The sequence below is a fragment of the Triturus cristatus genome, chromosome 1_1 (assembly GCF_964204655.1).
Source record: "Triturus cristatus chromosome 1_1, aTriCri1.1, whole genome shotgun sequence".
Taxonomy (NCBI): Eukaryota; Metazoa; Chordata; class Amphibia; order Caudata; family Salamandridae; genus Triturus; species Triturus cristatus.
The window spans coordinates 470,585,324-470,604,327 of record NC_140579.1 but is presented as its reverse complement, the minus strand read 5'-3'; the positions used below and the strand labels follow the sequence as shown (position 1 = coordinate 470,604,327).

At 45.9% G+C, this 19,004-nt stretch overlaps 1 pseudogene across 1 annotated transcript in view; it reads left to right on the top strand.

Moving 5' to 3' along the window:
- LOC146870435 (acid-sensing ion channel 2-like) overlaps window positions 1-11,290 on the top strand; it is a 1,159,191-nt pseudogene extending 1,147,901 nt beyond the window's left edge. The window contains exon 7 of the transcript XR_014978317.1: window positions 10,003-11,290. The product of XR_014978317.1 is annotated as an acid-sensing ion channel 2-like (transcript). The remainder of the gene's footprint in view (window positions 1-10,002) is intronic.
- Window positions 11,291-19,004: the final 7,714 nt, after the last annotated feature.

Genomic DNA, 19,004 nt, shown 5'->3' with positions numbered 1-19,004 from the left:
AGCTAAGGTATCTCCCCCCCCTGGTGCGGTTAGCTGTATTGAAGATTTACCGAGGCTCTCCCCCCTACAATTACACGGGATTTCAGCCTTCTCCCGTTGCCGGGGGGTTAATAAGGTGTTTGTTTGTATTATCTCTATTGCTGCCTCTTGTGATTCCTCAGGGATCATATTCCTCTTTTTCCGTCTATGCCAGGGATCTGCTGTGGGTAAGGAGCTATTGAGTCAATCATTCTCCTCAAGCGATGTCAGGGGGCTAAACCTATTTCGCCAGCTTAAGGGTCCAGGGTTCCTTGCTCTAGGGCCGTCGCCAACATGCCCCTGGGCCCTGTAATTATTGGGTCTCTCCATGTATCTCCCCACTGATGAGGTTTCATAAGGTGCTACGTGCCTGGGATAAAAATAGCCCAGTGGCAATGATTGTATGCCACTAGAGTGATTAACTGACCCATACGACATAATGTGTTCCACGATTCTTTTGTCCCTAAAGTTAACTATAATACAGTTACCCGCAATGTCCTTGCGTCTAATGCCCACCCAGTCTACCCTTCTGACATGTAGTATTTCCCCACTAGCGTTATCATTACTAGTCAAAGGTTTATTGATATGAAGCCAATGTGTGACCTTATTGTGTAAGTCTACATGTGTCTCGTTCTGATCGCCCCTTAATTCTGGTGCTCCTGCAAGCACTATAACATAAGGGGAGGCTTCCGGTGGGAGATTAATTGTCGGCAGGGCCTTGGGTGGCGTCGAAGGGACATCCACATTGAGCTGCTTTGGTGATTGCGCCCTTTCTATTCGATGCTGTTTTGTAATTTGTGGTACTGGTGGCATTTGCTCGGGTGGGCCCTGATCATTCTGTGGTGCCCTAGTATTTAAAGTGAGGGCTCTATCCTGTTGTGCCGAGTGGATCATTACTTCCGGGGCCAAACTCCCTTGAGATTGACCGACATTCTGCCCCATCGGTTGAATAGCCGGTTGTGGGCCTATGTTGGTATCATGCGTTAATAAACAAGTATGCTGTACCCCTGTATTTCCCAAAATCCTACTTCTATTTTTTATCTCATTTAGGATTTTGTCCAGCCTACTAGCCAGAGGTTTTATTTGGGTTACAATAAATGATTCCAGGTAGTTTTGTAAGTCTAACACAATCTGCGTCGCCCATAGAGGTGGAACTGATTTCTGGGCCACCTTGTCTGCCTGCTCGTCCCTTGCTCTACTACTTATTTCATTTAGGGGAATACTGGGCCTACTTTTCCTCACTTTCCGTTTTTTTTGGTATACCTTCCGTGTCCCAATCCTTTGGGTGAGTTATTAGAGTCTGATACCCCCGTGTTTATCCCAGTATCCGGCTGCGCACATGGGAGATCTGAGTCCAGGATTTGTGGAGAGCAAAAGGGAGAGATAGTCATGACTTCGCTTGCTGGACCAAGTGATAGAGTAGGGGAGTCCGGCTGAGGGATTAGAGACAAACGTCTCTCTGTTCGCTCAATTTCGCATGATACAGCCCCAATAGCTTTCTGCAGCATGCGATCAATGGCCGTAGGCTTTGAGGCTGGAGATGGAATTATACCTATTTCTGGTGTTTGCAACTTGCGCAAGGTCGAGGAATTGCATTTCGCCCTAGCCGCTCGGGTTTTAACCTTACTTGCCATAATGTTAGCACAAGTAGCACAAGTGGCCTCCTAGCAGTCAATGTCTCACCTAGATTTAGGTACTTATTTACAATATGCAGCGTGTCGTATATGTGTCCATGTCCACAGTCACTATCGCAAACACTTTTCTTACTTGTGATAGAACTCACGAGGGATGGCCCAGCCCGGCCTCCCTTGGCCCCGGACGGCCACAGACAGCCCGCCCTTTGCCCCGGCTTATCCCGGCGCCGCCCGCGCGCGTCCCGCGACGCGGAGGTAGCCTCGCGTTTTTCTGCGCCTCCGGGCGCGATGTCGGGCGGAAGTGCCCCAGTGCCGCTCAGCACCCTGGGACCTGTGGTCTCCGCACTGCAGCCGGCGATGTCAGGGCAGCGGCAGGGGGACACACAGCGTAGGCAGCCCAGGTGCAGCAGGACAGGACCCCAGGAACTTGTAACACCTCTCGCTTTGCTGGAAGAGTATTGGAAGCAGGCAAGATAGATGTTAGATGGTTGAGTCGGATTGGCTGTGATTTAAGCTATTACAGTTATGATGCCAGTGCCAGCTGTTGTAAGGCCAGAGCTGGAACCAGGTCCTGGAACTGGGAGCAAAGGCAGAGAGGTGAGGGACACAATACCTCCCCTACATAACACAGCACTGCATTCTTAATCTTTGTTCTTCTTCTGGTAATGTATGCGCAAGGGAACAGATACAATATTCAACTAAACATGAACAGGGAGATAACAGTCTTAAATAATGTCTTTAAGTGCTGCCCGAAGCAATCCTGTAGTGCCTTGCCAACCCTTCTCAATTATATTTCACAATGCTTTGTCCGTTTACTAGACTGTTTGCCAATAAAGTTTTCTTGAGTCAAACGGAGACGTTATTCACAGCAGTTCCATAGTTGTCATTGTAATTTAAAAAAAAGATTGCTTTTACCGTAATTCTCTTCCTTTTCGTCTTTTCTTGGAGTCAGCAAAGGAAGCAGAATGTTACTGAGAGGACGCGCTTCTGACCCGACCTACGTTAGTCTCAGCTGGAGGCTTTTCCGGATCCGAGCTGATGTCTGGAACTGGAGCATTGAAAGAAAGACAGGACCGCTGTCAGGGAACGTAGAGCGGAGTCGAAGGCTTCAGGTCATGTGCCAGCAGTGCCTTCACCTCTGTAAATGTTGGACTCTGGGCTCTGAATCCCCGGGGCCCCGGCTGTCTGCAGGAGCCGATCTGCAGGAGAAGGCGAGGTCGCAGGAACCAGGCTTCAGGAGTTCAGCTGCAGGAACCAGTCCGCTGGCACCAGGACCCCGCGGGCAGTAGCAGCGTCCACAGCCGCAGATGCTACCGCCCAGGCCAACGTGAAGAAAACCTTCTCCAGGTATCCCTGCAGCACAGGAGGGCAGAGGAATTAAGACGCGTACAGGGGCAGCTGCTCTATTAGAGCGGAGGTGCTCAGTCATTCTAAAAGAAAAAGAACAAAGTTTCAATCCCATACTGAGCACATTCAGTTGCAATTAATGTCTAAACCTTCCTGGAGTTCTCAGCAGCCGTTCTGTCATATTGTTACAAAACATAAACAGTCATGCTTCAAAATGACTTTGTTTTTCTTATATACCTCTATCTTTTCCTACATACTGCAGCACATCTCTGACCGAAATCCACAGAAGGAGATTTATTTTTCTTTGTTCATCAAGATGCATGCCCGAAAGAGCATTTTTGTGAGACCAATGTAAAGAATCCCGATTTAATCTACAACACTTCACAATAAGTAAATAATGTGATTTCTATTACCAGGACTATTACTATCTTCTTTTTTGTCACATCCTGGCGGGGAAAATAACTATAAGTTACTCAAAGTATGGCACTTCGCAAATAGCTGTGATCATCCACATACACCCATTAAAAACTCAATGGTATTTGATAAAAGTTTAAAAATGTATAATTCTTTCAGACAAAGGCTTCCAGTAGTCTACATCATATATTTAGATCAAAGTGCTCCTTTCCATCATTCACATATCATACACATTACCCCCAGGTCCCTTCAGTCCTTGTCCCATTCCGTACTAATGGAGATGACCATCTCCATGGCAGAAAAAAACTAGCATTTGCAATGCAATCGGTCTCGCCTTTGGGACCTTATTATTTAGCTATGCAGCACATTAGCCTGGGTGCTGAAACATCTACTGTTCTTCAACATGGAGGGAAAGTAAGCACCAAACTGCGTGACACGCCAGATAAGGGAACACATGGAGAAAAATATTGCCGTTAAGCGGGAAATTATATAGTCCAATGCTCTTTTGTTAATATAAAATCAGGGCCTTCGGTGGTCACATCATGGAAAATAAAAGATTAGATTTTTTTTTATTGTCTACGGGTGCTCATGGAAGACAATTTGTATGGACTGGAATCTAGAGAGTGCTAAAGTAATTCAGGTAATTTACTGTCCTCTGCTGGTCGTTTTCTATCAAGAAAGTTAAATAGAGGCAGTTGCCAGAAAAATAAAAAAAAATAAAGTCCCTCAGCAGAAAGCAATTCTAGTATTTTACAGACCTCTACTGGTCGTTTTCTATCGAGAAAGTTAAATGGAGGCAGTGAACAAGCAGAAAGCAATTCTGGTATTTTACTGACCTCTGCTGGTCGTTTTCTATCACGACAGTTAAATGGAGGCAGTTGAACAGAAAAAACAGTCCCTAAGCGGAAGCAGACAAGTCCTAGGGCTGCTCTCCAGAGCCCACAAAGTACATACACATCTAAGTATATACTAAAGTATATACAAGAGGTCTCAAATGCTCGATTTAAAAAGAACGGAGGAATGTTGGGACCCCTAACACCACCCCTTCCCACTGGAAATACTTAAACCGCGCTTACCCAGCCTGTTCTTTTTTTCTGTCTTTGATAGGAATGGGACATGGTGCTGGGTTTGCTTCTTCCCTGTCTGTCTGCTGTGCTGTCCTGGGCGGCCATTGGTTTCAGGTACCCCCTGGCCTGCTGGGCTTCCCTGGAGGCATGGATGTTGCTTTTTGTTTGGGGTACTGTGCACTCTTTCCTCCGTTACGTTGAGTTGCGCCTTGCTTTCTTTCCTTGGTTGTTGCCTTGTGTGTCCTTTTGGGTGAACGTTTGTGATGCCCTTTACCGAGCCTCTGCTCTGAGTGTGTGGTTGTTTGTCTGCTGCCCAGGTGCTGGGGCTGGTGGCGCATTCCTGGGCGGGCTGGTGGGGGGCATGTGGTAAGTTGTGGTGTCTGCTTGCCATGGGAGTGAATACCATGTAGCACTTTTTACCAGTCCTGGTTCTCTCTGGCATTGGACTTTTAAGCCCCGCCACCCTGTTGCTTGGTGCCTGTCTCTCTTTCAGGGGTTGTTTTCCAGATTGGCTATTACTTGGTGCTGGTTTGATGGTCTGTGCCTGGTGGGGTAGTTGATGTTCTGTGGAGTCTGCCTCTCCCGGGGGTGAGTCCCGCTTGGCGGGTTTCTTACTTCCTTTCTTTGCTCTTCTGTGTGTCTGAGTCATTTCTTGCGGGCTGCGTTAGGCCCTTGGGGTTCCATTCTCGCCGGTGGGGTCTTGGTGTTGAGCCCTCTCTCTGGCCTGGTGTGGCCATGGTGCTGTGGCTCCCTGGTGCGCTGTGCTTCTGGTGCTTCTCATTGGCCGTGTGTGGCTGTCCTTATGTGGCTGGTGGTCCAGGGACTGTGCTGGTGGTGCCCCTCAGGTGCCTGGTTGCCAGTGTTTGCCTGTTGGTCTGAGCAGGGGTTGTGGGGTGTGCTTGTGCTGACTGGTCATGGGGGTTGAGTCCCTTGTTTTGGTTTCTTCTCCTCTCTTTTGTTCCTTTCCAGGTGCCTTGGCCGTTTATGGGTTTCCTCGGCCTGCCTGCTGCTGGGTCCTTTGCCGCTGGTTGGGGCTGGGTGTTAGGAGTTATCGTTTGCATCTGCCTCCGCAGCTTCTCTGTTTCTCTTCTGTTGCTTCTGGCTGGCTGGTGAGGGCGTAGGGGTGGCGGCCCGTGTGGTCTGGAGTCTGCCTGCCCTGGGGGTGTCACGTTGCAGCTTTTCCTGGTTTTGTTCCAGCTTGGGGGTCCTGTTGCTCCCCTTCTCCTGGTTGCGCCTCTTCTCTGCCCTGGTTTTTTCAAGGCCCCGGGACGGCGGCCACATGTGGGCTGTGCTTGGTGTGCCATGGGAGCACCTGATTGCCATTGGCCTAATTTTTGGGGTCCGTGCAGTGTTTTCCTGGTCCTTTAATTTTCCGTTTGGTGCTTGGTCTTGCCGTTTGGGATTGGTCCTTTGGGGTTCCTGCACGCCTTCCTGTTGTTTTTTTTTCTGGCAGGTGCGTTGTGGTTCGGGGACTAGTTTAGTGCCTCCGGTGTCTCCAGTCCCTGGTCTCTCTGGGTTTTTGGTGGCCCTGCTGTTGCTATGTCTGCTTGGGTCCGGTTTATGCCCTGTCCCTCTTCCGGTCCCTGCCCCCTCTGTGAGATGTGCACATGTGGGCTGTCCTGGCTCGTTCCTCCTTGGGTTGTGGTGTCGCCACGTTTCTTTCATTCTGGTGGTGGTGCCACGGCTTTGCCTCTGTCTGGCCTGGCCTGGCTATTCCTTTGTTTGGCCCCTTGTTGGCCTGTGCGGGTAGGGTTGGCGGTGACTTCGCTGCCCTCGTCTCCTGGTTGGGGGATTCCTAATTGTGTAGGGTCGTTGCCTTCGGGTGGTGTCAAGCTTGGCACGTTGGGGACTTGGTGCCTTAGTAGTCACATTTAGGTGTCTGCCTATGGCCTTTGTCTGGCTTTCCTTTCTCTGGTCGCTTTGCGCCTTTCTAGGGTGTGGGTCTTTCAGTCCCTTGGTGGTCAGTGGTTCTGTGCCTGGTGTAACTGGGGGCCAAACTGGCCTCTTTGCCCTTTCTTCCGCACCTACCTTCCCCTGGTATGGTTTTCACGTGTTTGATAGGTCTGTGCCCTCAAACTTATATTGGTTTGTAGGGTAATCCCAGATTCTGTATTCAGTGCGGTAGGTACAAGAAGTGAAGTACTCTATTGTAGTGGTCTTTTCTTCTTTATTCTAAAACAAATGAAAAGTGTGGAACAGCCGACACTTGTTTTGCCCAAAGAAGCCAGTAGGCCAGGGCTATTTCAAGGCTGGTTATAGATGTAATTATACTTAGAAAAAGGGAAAAATGAGTGAGAGGGGACCAGAGGGTCAATTATTAGGGTAGGGGATGGTGTTAAAATAAGTAGACGATGTGTACCAGTGTAAGGGAGAATGCCAATTCGAAAATAGTACAGGAAAAAAAAACACCTGTGATAATAGTGAGTTTGTAAGAGAGGGATTAAAGGAAAAAGGGAAAATAAAGATTAATATTTTTAAAGGTAAAAGAATACACATCAAAGTGACTGTGAAAATTCATCATTAGCGATACATGCCATTCATACAGAACGTTGTAGAAATAATTGTACATGTCTATGGTAATTCCGAAATAGCATTGCCGACATGTATGCACTGTTGTACTCATACAGTTGGTCTTCAAAAGATTGTTCATATAGGCTGTATCATCCACATACAGTTAGTAGTCCAAAGTGGACATAGGAATGTTCATATGGCAGAGTCTCTCCTTAATAATGGTTAATCAGCATATGACCAAATGGTACAATGTATAATGACACGAATAGAAAGAAACATGAAACCACTATTGGATCACAATGTCACAATGTCAAAGTGTAAATTAGGTTCTACTTACCAGGTTATGTCTTATTAAGTGCTTGATCAGGTCTACAGTCTGTGAAATTAGGAAAAAGGAAAAGAGTAGGGTGTAAGCGGAAAGAGAGGAACAGCTAGGACATAGCGTCACCAAGTTTTTTTAAAATAAAGAAAGACAGAAAGGGGTTGTGTATTCGACCTAACTGGAGATGCATGATGCGTGCACTAAGTGGCCTAGTATAGGCAGAGGGCGGTATATGAAAGAAGCAGCTGGGTGATGGAATAAGAGAGAAAGTGAGGTCGCATGTATGTGGCCGTGAATTAGCTGAGGTCGAGGGCTAAAACACAAACAGGATGTTGCGGGCCTTATTGGGGAAAAAGAGCGAATATAAAAGGTGGTTAGACGAGTGGCTGTCTGCTGTCCTTCTGATGGGGGGTCATGGTGCTTCCTTGTCGGTGCTCCTCATCTGTTGTTGGTTCAGGCATATTCCCGGTGTGGGTTAGCTGCCCTCTGGGTGCTGGTTCCATGGATTGGCTGCTTTTTTGTTTTTCTTGGTTGTGTCCTGCGTGTTTTGGGGGGTTCGGCCCTGTCGCTTGGTTGGGGACGTTGCAGGTTTTGTGCTCCTGACTTAGTTTTTTCTGTGGTTTTCCTGTTTGCTTTGCTTGGTATGCTGCTGGATGTATGACATTACAACGCGTGTCATTACAACGCGTGCAGTTACATCGCATGCGTTACAACGCATGCGATGTTACAACGCTATGCCATTACAACGCAAGTCTTTACATCGACTTGCACTAGATGGCGTGCTAATATTAGAAAAGTGTAATTTACTATTCCAACTCCAGTCCACGTAACTATCCCACGAAGGTGTTGGGATAGTAAACTACACTATTTGTAATGTTAGCACACCATCTAGCGCAAGTCGATGTAAAGACTTGCGTTGTAATGGCATTGCGTTGTAACATCGCATGCGTTGTAACGCATGCGATGTAAAAGCTACGCGTGGTAAAAACCGCGTTGTAATGGCTGTTCCCCTATGCTGCTTTTTGGTGCGGTGTCCTGGGTGTTCTTGGGGGTTTGGAAGGCCTTTTTGCTGTCTTTTTATGCTCCATTAGTACAGAATGGGACAAGGACTGAAGGGACCTGGGGGTAATGCCCTATTACTTACCGGTAATCTTTATTACTCCCGGTCCCGTTGTCCTCGTTGCATTTCTTATGCCCCTCCCTCCCTCCCTCCCAGATGGCCGGCCTTCCTGTTGTTGACTTGGTAGTTCAGGCAGACTGCTGGGTAAGCGCTGTTTAAATACTTTCAGTGGGAGGAGGTGGGGTCAGGGGGACCAGCATCCCTCCGTTCTTTTTTCTGTCAAGGAGAAGGTTATCTCCAATAGTACAGATTGGGTCAAGGACAACGGGACCAGGAGTAATGATGATTACCTGTAAGTAATAACGCATTACCTGTCGTTTGAAAGCACAGGGGAGATCAGCATTCTCCTATAGTGCCTGAACCGATTTGTTTTTTCTGTAATATATGGACTCCGGGAGCACTGAGTAGTGACCTCTGTCACCACAGATGTGAAAATCTGCTCAACTGTGGTTTTAGGATTGTAGACTCCACCGCTTTTCATCCAGTTATAAGCATGTTTTCCAGATTAAGATGTGCACTCATTGATCTTTAGAGGCTTCTCTGCATCATAAATCACCCATTCACACCTCTTCCACCATGAGCATTGGCCAGTGTAACATTTATTGAACTTACTCAGCAATAACACGATTCTCCTGATCCAGCCCTGCGAATAGTAATATTAATACATATGGTTTGACTTACCATAAAAATAGTTACAGTGCTGAGCTTTAGACCTGTTCCACAATTGATCAGACAGAATTTCGACCATTATATCGCTCTATTTATTTATTTATTTTGCAGTCTCGTGTAGAGTGAACTCGACTCATAGCAATTGAAGCATTTTACATGAGCACCAGTTACATCACACAAGGACACAATGACTATGCGATTTGATCTAGAGACACATTTCGTGGCATACGGGCTGTCTGATAGCTTGCTAGAAAATGTGGTGGTTACTACAAATTTTCTCTGATGCAACTCTTCATGTGAATCTTTTGCATCTGCTTAGACATAACCCCTCTATAGGCCTTCACATATATATACTCTAAGTAAGCTTGCACTTGAAATGTGCTATACAGACTGCCGACTATTAAACAACACACCAGGTTAAAAGGGGTTAACATATGACAAAGAGTGTTCTCGAGGGTTTGACATGTTTTAAAAAATAATAATAGGCACCAGGCCCTTGGTCAAGCACATTAACCTCACGATATTATTAGTTCAGTTGTGGAAATATTTCTTAAAATATCCAATAAGGCTCTTCTTAAAAACCTCCACTAAACGAATTGCTCGCGAATTAAATGGCCCCACGCCCATACTACTATAGAAGCATTATTTTCACAAAAGTCTCCACAAAGCTCTATGTCCAGTTGCTTGGTGTGTGCCAGTCGTCCGAATGACAATGTTTGCATTTTTATTTTCTAAGTGAGGCACAATGAAGTCTATTAAATGATACTTTCCCATAAAACAACATATTCTGCATTAATTATTACTTGAATGTGGATCCTTGCAAAGATACAAGTAAAACTCAATGCTCAGCCTGCCTGTGAATCCGCAGAGTTAACACTGATGTTCTCTTTCTCTCCCCAGAATACCTGCGAAACCATACCAAACCATTCTGAAGCAAATTAGCCACACTGTGAATGTGCCACTCCAGACTGCATTGGGGGCACGGGAGGAAATTGCCTGCTGACCCCTTTGGAGTGGCTTCTTAGTGCCAAGACGTTGCAGCCCCACAGGAGCACCTGTTCATCAGGCTCAGGACTGCAGCAGCAGAACTCAGCTAATTGCTATGCATAAAGAACAGGAAATCTGCCGCAAGTGTGCAAAAGACGCTCTTGACTTGATCATATCTTGGTGTCCTGTGGTAGTCATTTTCTTCATCCACAGAAGAAAGTCACATTTTTGGACTGTGTAAGCGAAGAAACAAGAACCATTTCATGTACTGCCAAATGTACAGAGCACTTGCATCCCAAAATACTTTTTATGGCAATATGGTATTCACATATGTCTTTCTGAGTTCCTCTTTACAAGTCCTGATAATTCACTTTCAAAGTGGGATGGCAGGCTACAGCTCATAGGCTCACGTAAAAGAAATCACCTTTATTAACATACACTGGAAACAATATCAAATGTAAAAAAAATGTTGAGCTTTATTAAATTCTTTTTATGTGTATGTGTGTATGGGGGTGGGGTGTTTCCCAGGGTGCAGGATTGGCTCGCACAAAAGCTAGCGCCCAATGCGATTCTGGTCTTCGTTGGTCATTCCATTTAGATCCAAGGGATCAAGATGTCCATCACTTGGCATGTGACCAACTATATGACTAACTAATGACCGTACGATTAATCTGCGTCTACTTGTTGTACTATCGTATTTGTAATGCTGCTTGTATCATCCGTTCTTCTGGTTTGGTATTTTTTAAATTATTTTTCTAGTCATTTTCTCATACGCTTCTAACCATAATCATAACTCAATCAATCAATCAGTACATTTATAGAGCGCACTACTCACCCGTGAGGGTTTCAAGGCGCTGAGGGTGTGGGGGGTGCTGCTACTGCTCGAACAGCCAGGTCTTGAGGTGTCTCCTGAAGGTGAGAAGGTCTTGGGTCAGTCGAAGGTGGGTGGGGAGGGAGTTCCAGGTCTTGGCGGCGAGGTAGGAGAAAGATCTGCTGCCTGTTGTTGTTCTTCTGGTGCGTGGTACGGTGGCGAGGGCGAGGCTGGCTGAGCGGAGTTGGCGAGTCGGGCGTAGAACGAGAGGCGTTTGTTGAGGTATTCGGTATAACTGGTATTAAAGATGGTCTTGAGAAAGTGGAATGCCTCTTGTGTTTGTGGTTGCTTGCCCCTTCCAGTCACACTGGTTGGCACCACTATTCAATCTGTTGCTACGGATCATAAAGTGAAAAGGGACGGGGAGATGAGACTAGTTATGTTCTATTTGGGGAGATATTTTCCATGGATAACTAAATACATGTTGTGAGCTGACAGGATTCAGCAGAACAAGAATAAAAGGATGCTATCAAATGACTTTACATCATTCTTTGCATCAATGTGTCTCGACTCTTAGGTGTATTCGCTTCCGTAAACTCGTGGACTTCTTAATGGCGATGTACAGATCATACAAATAAAAGAAGCTCTCTTTCTAATTGACAACTGGATGACTCATTTGCATTTGCGCTCCCTTTCTTCCAGACAAGGACATATCAAAGCCTCAAATCAATAATCAAATTCACAAAAAGGGGAAATAACTGTGAATTTTTACATAAAAAAATAAATAAAAGTATCCTAAACTCTCAGGACATCATGTATGAGGCTCTACCGGCACTATTGCACCACTGGAACATCACTTTTTTGATGTTCTGGTGGCGTAATGTGATATATATATATATATATATATATATATACATCCTACTGGCGGTCGCCAGTAGGTAGTTATAGTTAGGACCAAGTTTCCATAGGAAGAGCATGTTTTGTTTTGCTTAGAACTTTGGCGTCGTTTGATGTATCTTCATGACATTTCTCAAACTAATTCTTTGTTTATATCAGCTCCTATGTGGGAAGTTTGGGGGTGAATCGTTAAGGAGGGGCAGAGAAAAAAGGGGGGTCCCAAAACATGTTTTCTCCATGTTAATTTCCATAGGAAACTTTAGACAAGGCTACAGATCGAACAGGTGAACGGAATTACCCCAAATTTGGCAGGGAGAAGGGTCTTGGTCTAGAAAGCACACTTGTTTATTTGGTGTAAATCTATTCAGTAGTTTTTGAGAAATATCTAAATTTGCAGATATCGATATTTGGGAATTCTGCCATCTGATTGGCTGAGGCGTTACGAGCACAAACTTGCTGCTTATTGGCTGCAAGCGCTGCGAGCGGTTGCAACTAGGAAGTGTTGGCCGCCATTTTGTGATTCCGTCGAGGCGAGTAAGGGGAAAAAAGGGCGAAAAAAGTGTGAAAGAGGAGGGTAGGAGCACTGTAACCTCTGTGGGGTGTTTAGTGTGTGCTATAGACGGGGTGTGAAGAAAAGTATTCACTCCTAGCGGTGTGAAAGTGCTGGGCTATGGAAATTAAGTGAGGTATTGCCTAGAGTCTGATGATGCTAAGGTGAGCTGGTGCGGGAGTCGGGGATTAAAGCGTGAGCCCAAATTGTGTGTCTTATGCTGTGAAGTCATGTGCCGAGGCCGCTGCACTAGACCTGTGGAAGTAGTGTCAGCATGTGTTTATACCTACTAGGACGAACTACTGACCCGCACTGGTCTGAAAGTCATGGGGTACGGTAAAATATGTGAGGTATTGTGTACAGTCTCATGGTGCTAGGCTGTGCTGCTGCCGGACAATGGGAATGAAAGCGTGAGTCCAAACAGTGTGTCATATGCTGTGAAGTCATGTGCTCTGGCTGCTGTGCCACATCTGTCCAAGTAGTGTCAGTATGTAGTTATACCTACTCGGAGGAACTTTTGTTTCGAACATTGTAACTTGTGTATGGTGCTTAGGGGGTGTTATACAGGGAGTTCGAAGGTAAATTTGCGCGTATTAAATCAATTCAGTATTTGTAAAGTGCAAACTACTCACTCCTACGGGGCTGATGGCGCTGGGGGCGTAAGCTGAGCTACTGACAGACTTAGGGTAAAGCTGGTGAACTACTGACCCCTGCTGGTCTGAAAGTGCTGGGTACGAAAATTAAGTGAGGTATTGCCTAGAGTGTCATGCTGCTAAATTGAGCTGCTGCTGGACTCGGGTATGAAACCGTGAGCCTGTGTTTGCTATGCTGTGAAGTCATGTGCTCTAGGCACTGTGCCACACTTGTCCAACTTGTATATGGTGCTTAGGTGGTGTTGTACAGGGAGTGTGAAGGTAAATCAATATGGTATTTGTAAAGTGCAAACTACTCACCCCTATGGGGAAGTAGAGGTGGTGATCAAAGCGAGAGCTCTGTGCTGCAAAGTCAGATGGTCTGGCCGCTGCGTCACAGCTGTGTGGAGAATACATTTTGGCGAGGGTGCGGGAGTTGCTGTTACCTAGCCTTAAAATAGTGAGCCTAAGTTGTCAGTTATAGGGTGGCTCTAAAAAGAGCCCTTGTGTTGATTAGTTGGAGCTACATATAAGTGCGGATGCACAGCTTCAAGTTATTCAGGAAAACTCGATTTCCGTGCTCTGTGAAGTGTACTCCATCACTTCTGTAGATATCAGCCAAATCAAAACGTATGTTGTTGTAGATGGAGCCAATTTTGTGGTCTCTGAGGTATGCAGACACAGCTTTGTTGAGTTTCTTCCTAGATTTTTCAATCTGAGGACAACAGTGTTTTGCCCATTTCCACTTCTGTCTTTGGCATATATTGGAATATACAAAGACAGTTTGAGGGAAAAGTAACATCAATTGTCCAAAGATGTCCTTCATAAGCATTTCCAAACCTACCCCAGTCAATGTGCCTAGGTCGTTTCCACCACAGTGCACAATCATGAGGTCAGGGTGTTGGAGATGCAAACAGGTTTTAACCAAAGGCAACAATTGGTGCCACTTCAATCCTCTCTGTGCAAACCATTTAATGTCCACATTTTGTAAACCTAGGTCGAAGTCAATATGTCTCTGTTCTGCATACCTCTAGCACCAGAAAATATAGCTATGTCCTACGATCTACACTAGCATTTTGAAAGTATGGCTGGAAGGTATTGAAAGATGTCTGTAGCTCATGCAGTTCCTTGGTAGAATAAGAGATATGTTTAAAGATGGGGAACTACTTTTTATTGCCATAGAAAACGATACGTGATTGGGAGACAAAAAGCATTCTTTTTTAAAAGTAGGGTGCACATTCGTTTTGTGGAAAAGCATCTTTGTGATTGGTTAAGAAAAAGCAGTTTCAACATGGAGTACATATCATAGGATAAAAGTTGTCAACTCAACCACACCTGCTACTTGCATTTGGAAGGCACTGTTCGAACTTAAAACAATCGTGAACTATTAACCTGCACGTGCCGTTAAATGTTTGAGAAAATGTGGCAAATAAATATGGTTAACTTTAAAAAGATTGATGAACTTTTAACCTGCGCGTGTTGTAGAATGTTCTAGAAAGTGTGTTGATAGAATACGTTGCACTTCTGACTTCTGTGTGTTGTTGAATATTAAAAAAACCTGTTTATATGGAAAATTAAAAAGAATCCATGAGAGAGAAGTATTGAAACCTAAAAGAATCAAGGAACTATTCTAATTTGTTCTTTACATGTATTTATGTGTGGAGCAACAACATTATAGACAGACCAGCACCAGGAAGAGGAAGAAGCAGGGAGTGGGGGGACGGGGGGAGATGGGCAGAATGGTAGACATGCACAATTAAGTATAGCACAAGTATAGACAAACAATGGCCAAAATGAAATACACCAACAAGGAGCACAAGTCACACAACTCGCCAACATCACACCAGTGAACGAGCATAGAAGTGAAAACCACACTGCATTCATAGAGGATGTGTACAAAGGTGGAACGTTGGTGTTGTGGGATGTCTGCGACTGTGGTCATCATGGATGAGATGCCCAGCACATGGCACATGGGCGAGTTCACTGTCTGTTACGTTGCAAACAGCTGCTCCTCCCTCCCATGAGCTCCCACACTTTTGTACGGTGCGGTGTTGTATCTCGTGCACTCGTATGGCACACCATTGTAATGCCTATTTGCGCATGTGCTGCTGCATTCCAACTACACCATCACAGTGCCATTTGGAGATGGTGCATGCCACTTTACAAAAGCGACTGCTGTGGCCCTTGTGGCAGGCCACACCAGAACACAGAGACACACCTACCGCACTTCCTGTACACAGAGATGTCCGAGACACCCCGTTCCCGTTGTCGGATAGGCACACCCCTGCGCTGACCTGTGTACTCCGGACAAGCACACGCCGGTTGCGCATGCAGGTGGATGCGTGCGTAGCTAAATGTCCGGACTGACTGCCAACACTGAGGTGATAGCACACTGTGATGTTGCAGGGCTGGTGCCTATCATGCTAACACAATGACCAGAGGGACACACTTGCTCAGATGCAGGTTTGGGGGGTGTTGGCGGTCCCGGAGTTGTTCCGAAGAGTCTTGTTGCCCTCATGGGTATCCCTGTATCATGCTCATTTATTCTATGGCACCTGTGGGTGTTCTGGTGTGGCTCTTGGCTGTGTTCTCTTTCATGGTGCAGGTAGTCATCCTGCTTAACACCATCAGAAAGCAGGTGTAAAATCCCCGGTGCCAACGTGGCTTATCGCCGGAATTTGTTTCGCATTGCAGTTGGTGTGAAAGTTGTGATGTGATTTTTTGCATGTGCAGGACAATATACGAACTGGGTAGTGTATCTCGTCAAGATCCAGCACCTGACGCCAGATTCCCAATCAATATAAATACAATGAGGTTTTGTAAATGATTTTGTGTGTACACTGTGAGTGCAGCCCCTACGTCAGTGCAATTCAGTACAGGATTTTAGTATTTAGAATAAATTGCAAAGGTGCACCTCGTGTCTTTTTGCACGGGAACAGCTAGTCTGCATTTCATTATCAGCACTTTAATGGAAGTAAAGTTGAGATAAATCTAACACACTATTCAGAAGTTGGTGGAAACTGCAGACATCACCAGTATTCCCGCAATAAGTCCTCCAAAATTTAAGACCATGGTGGACTTCATTAAATAACAGTAATAAGAACACGAAAGAGTTACACAGCAGTTAAGAAAACAACCAGAAACGTTATTAATTTTTTTTTCCTAACTTTATTTTTTTATTAACATATATCAACAATAAAGTAATAAACAAAATTTATCAAAAAAAATACAAAATAACAAGTTGGAACACTGCTGTGGGGACCATGGATGTGGCCGACAGAGCCTGGAAAATAAAGCACAAAATAAAGACGTGTGTAATGCGCATATCAAAGGAGAGAGACATAGAGAAAAAGAGAAGGAAAAAAAAAGCCAGAGAGAAAAAGAGAGGGAAGGAAAGAAAGGGAGTGAGAAAGGGAGAAGGAAGAGAGAGTTAGAGAGATAGAAGGAAAAGAAGGAAGAGAAAGAGAGAGAGAGAGAGGGGGGAGAGAGGGGAAGAGAAAGAGAGAGAGAGAGAGAGAGTGAGAGAGAGGGAGACACTGCCGCCCCTGCGTATCCATGAGCAAATAATTACTTGGTGCCACCGGAGTGTGCAGCAGTGGGCACTCCATGTCCCCGTCAAAACTCCGCGCATCCCAGATATGTCGCTGAGTCCTGAATGGCGGAGACCACATCAGGTGCTTGTCGGATCGCACAGATGTCGCTGAGTCCTGAGTCATGAATGGCGGAGACCACATCATCTTCTCCACGGCCGGCAGATCTCACACATGTCGCTGAGTCATCAATGGCGGGGAGCACATCAGCTTTTGGGGCCGCTAAGCCTGTGGAAGTTAAGTTTGTGCCACGTGTTGGTAGGCCCCTGATGGCCATATGAGCTTTGGGTGGCACTAAACCTGTGCATCTGAAGTCCGCGCCAAGTGGGTGATAGTCCCCTGAGGGCTATACAGATTAGGGTGCGAGTAACCTTCTGCGGAAGTTTTGAAAGACTCTTTATGGTTGAGACACGTGGAGCGTCCGGCATCTAGTCAGCACTGGCAATAAAGGATGTGACGTTGTCGATCTATTATATTTTCATGGTCACATGGCCTGTGACGCATGTGCCGGACGGGTGTGGTGTGTCTGCAAACCTGCCCTCAGGGAGTGGGCGGGAGATGTGGAGAACTAGACCACTGACCTGCACACCAACAGCGAGTACGCCTGCAACAGGTAGCTATGTGGGACCATCGTCGGAACGTAATCTGAGTGGCGTGGCGTGGTGTGCGACAGAACAGGGTAGGGATAGCTACAATGGCGCGGACGGCTCGTAGTACTGTGTCTGTGAGTGGAGTGGACGGGCCGCAGTTGTCCCTCTGCGAGCCTGGGTGCGAACTGTTCATCACTCACACTATAGAAGTATTGAAAAATCATTTTGTGATTCAGTCCGTCAGCTGGCATTTGTCTGAGGTATTTGTGAAAACATATCGGAGTTCTTTCTGTGATAGATACCCCTTTGACGCTGCCTCTCCCCACAACAGCAGGTAACGCACCCTCTTCCCACATTACCATCATACCCCCAACAACCTTCTTGGGCCCGGAAGTGTCCCTGTGCGGTTGGACAAAGAAGAGTCTGAGACATGTATAGATTTACATATAAAAGAAATTATTCAAAGAAAAGAACAACAAATAAGACTGAAGGGAGTCTGGTGCTGTGGTCACTGTCACGAAGTTGGGGTGACTGCCATTCAGGATTCAGGACACAGATACACATGTGGGATCGGTTTGTGTTAAATAGGGTTAGTGGTACAACGTGCTGTTGGCCTTGTTTATGGAAATATGCCTCACTGATCAGAGGGAGTCTGGTGCTGTGGTCGGTGCCACAGACTTGGGGTGACTGCCATTCAGGACTCAGGACACAGTTACACATGTGGCATCGGGTTGTGTTAAAGAGCGTTAATGGGACTAGGTGTCCCCGGCCTTGCATATCGAAATATGCCTCACAAATCGAAGGGAGTATGTTGTGTGGTTGATGCCTCAGACTTGGGCTCACTGCCATTCAGGACTCAGGACACAGTTACAAATGTGGGATCGGCTTCTGTTAAAGAGAATTAGTGGCACCAGAAGTATTGAGAGTGTATGAGCCTGTGATGATGCTTGGTGTGGACGGGCCGCACTGGGAGCAATGTGTCTTGGCTATAGGACTGCGTCATGTGGAATCACGACTCTATCTGAATTGTGAGGCCTGCTGATCATAGTGTAGGCCAGAGGTAGCGGTGAGCAAGGGCCCACAGCCACGTGCATATGTTCGTGGCATCACCGGCCTGCGTAGTGCAGGTTCAGTGGCACCACTTGTCGCCAGCCTTCAATATGAAAATACTCCTCACTAATCGAAGGGAGTGTGGTGGTGTGGTCGCTGCCATGAAGTTTTGGGTCACTGCATATGGAAATATGTCTAACTGATCAAATAGAGTTTGCTGCTGTGGTCGCTGCCACGGACTTAGGGTCACTGCCATTCTGGACTCAGGACACAGTTACACATGTGGGATCGGCTTTTGTTGGACATTGTTAGTTGGCACAACGTGTCCAAAATTCAAATTGCGAGGTCTGCTGCCCGCAGTGTAGACTGCTGAGTGTTCCTTTGTACTTGAAAATGAATTTGGTGATTGTACTAAAGGTATAATTGATATAAAAAATGTTCAAGAAGAAAGGATACTAAAAGGATATTATGTAGATTTGAGGCCTGTAATAGTTACTTGCCTAGTGACTCTGTAGTTAACGAATGAAGAAATAATTTGCATTGGGAGCCCTAGTGAGTGCAGTGTAGGCGTATGATGAAAAGATGAAATAAGTATAGAATAAACTGACGAAGTGTTGTATTTTCTGAGTACAATCTTGTTGTTAGAAATTAGCATTTAAAAATTGAATTGCGAGCTGTACTGTCTGCTAGTGTAGACTGCTATTGCATTGTAGTTTTCATTTGAAGATTAATTTGGTCATTGTAGTAAAGCTATAACTGATATAAAAAAAGTTCTTGAAGCAAGGATACTAGAAG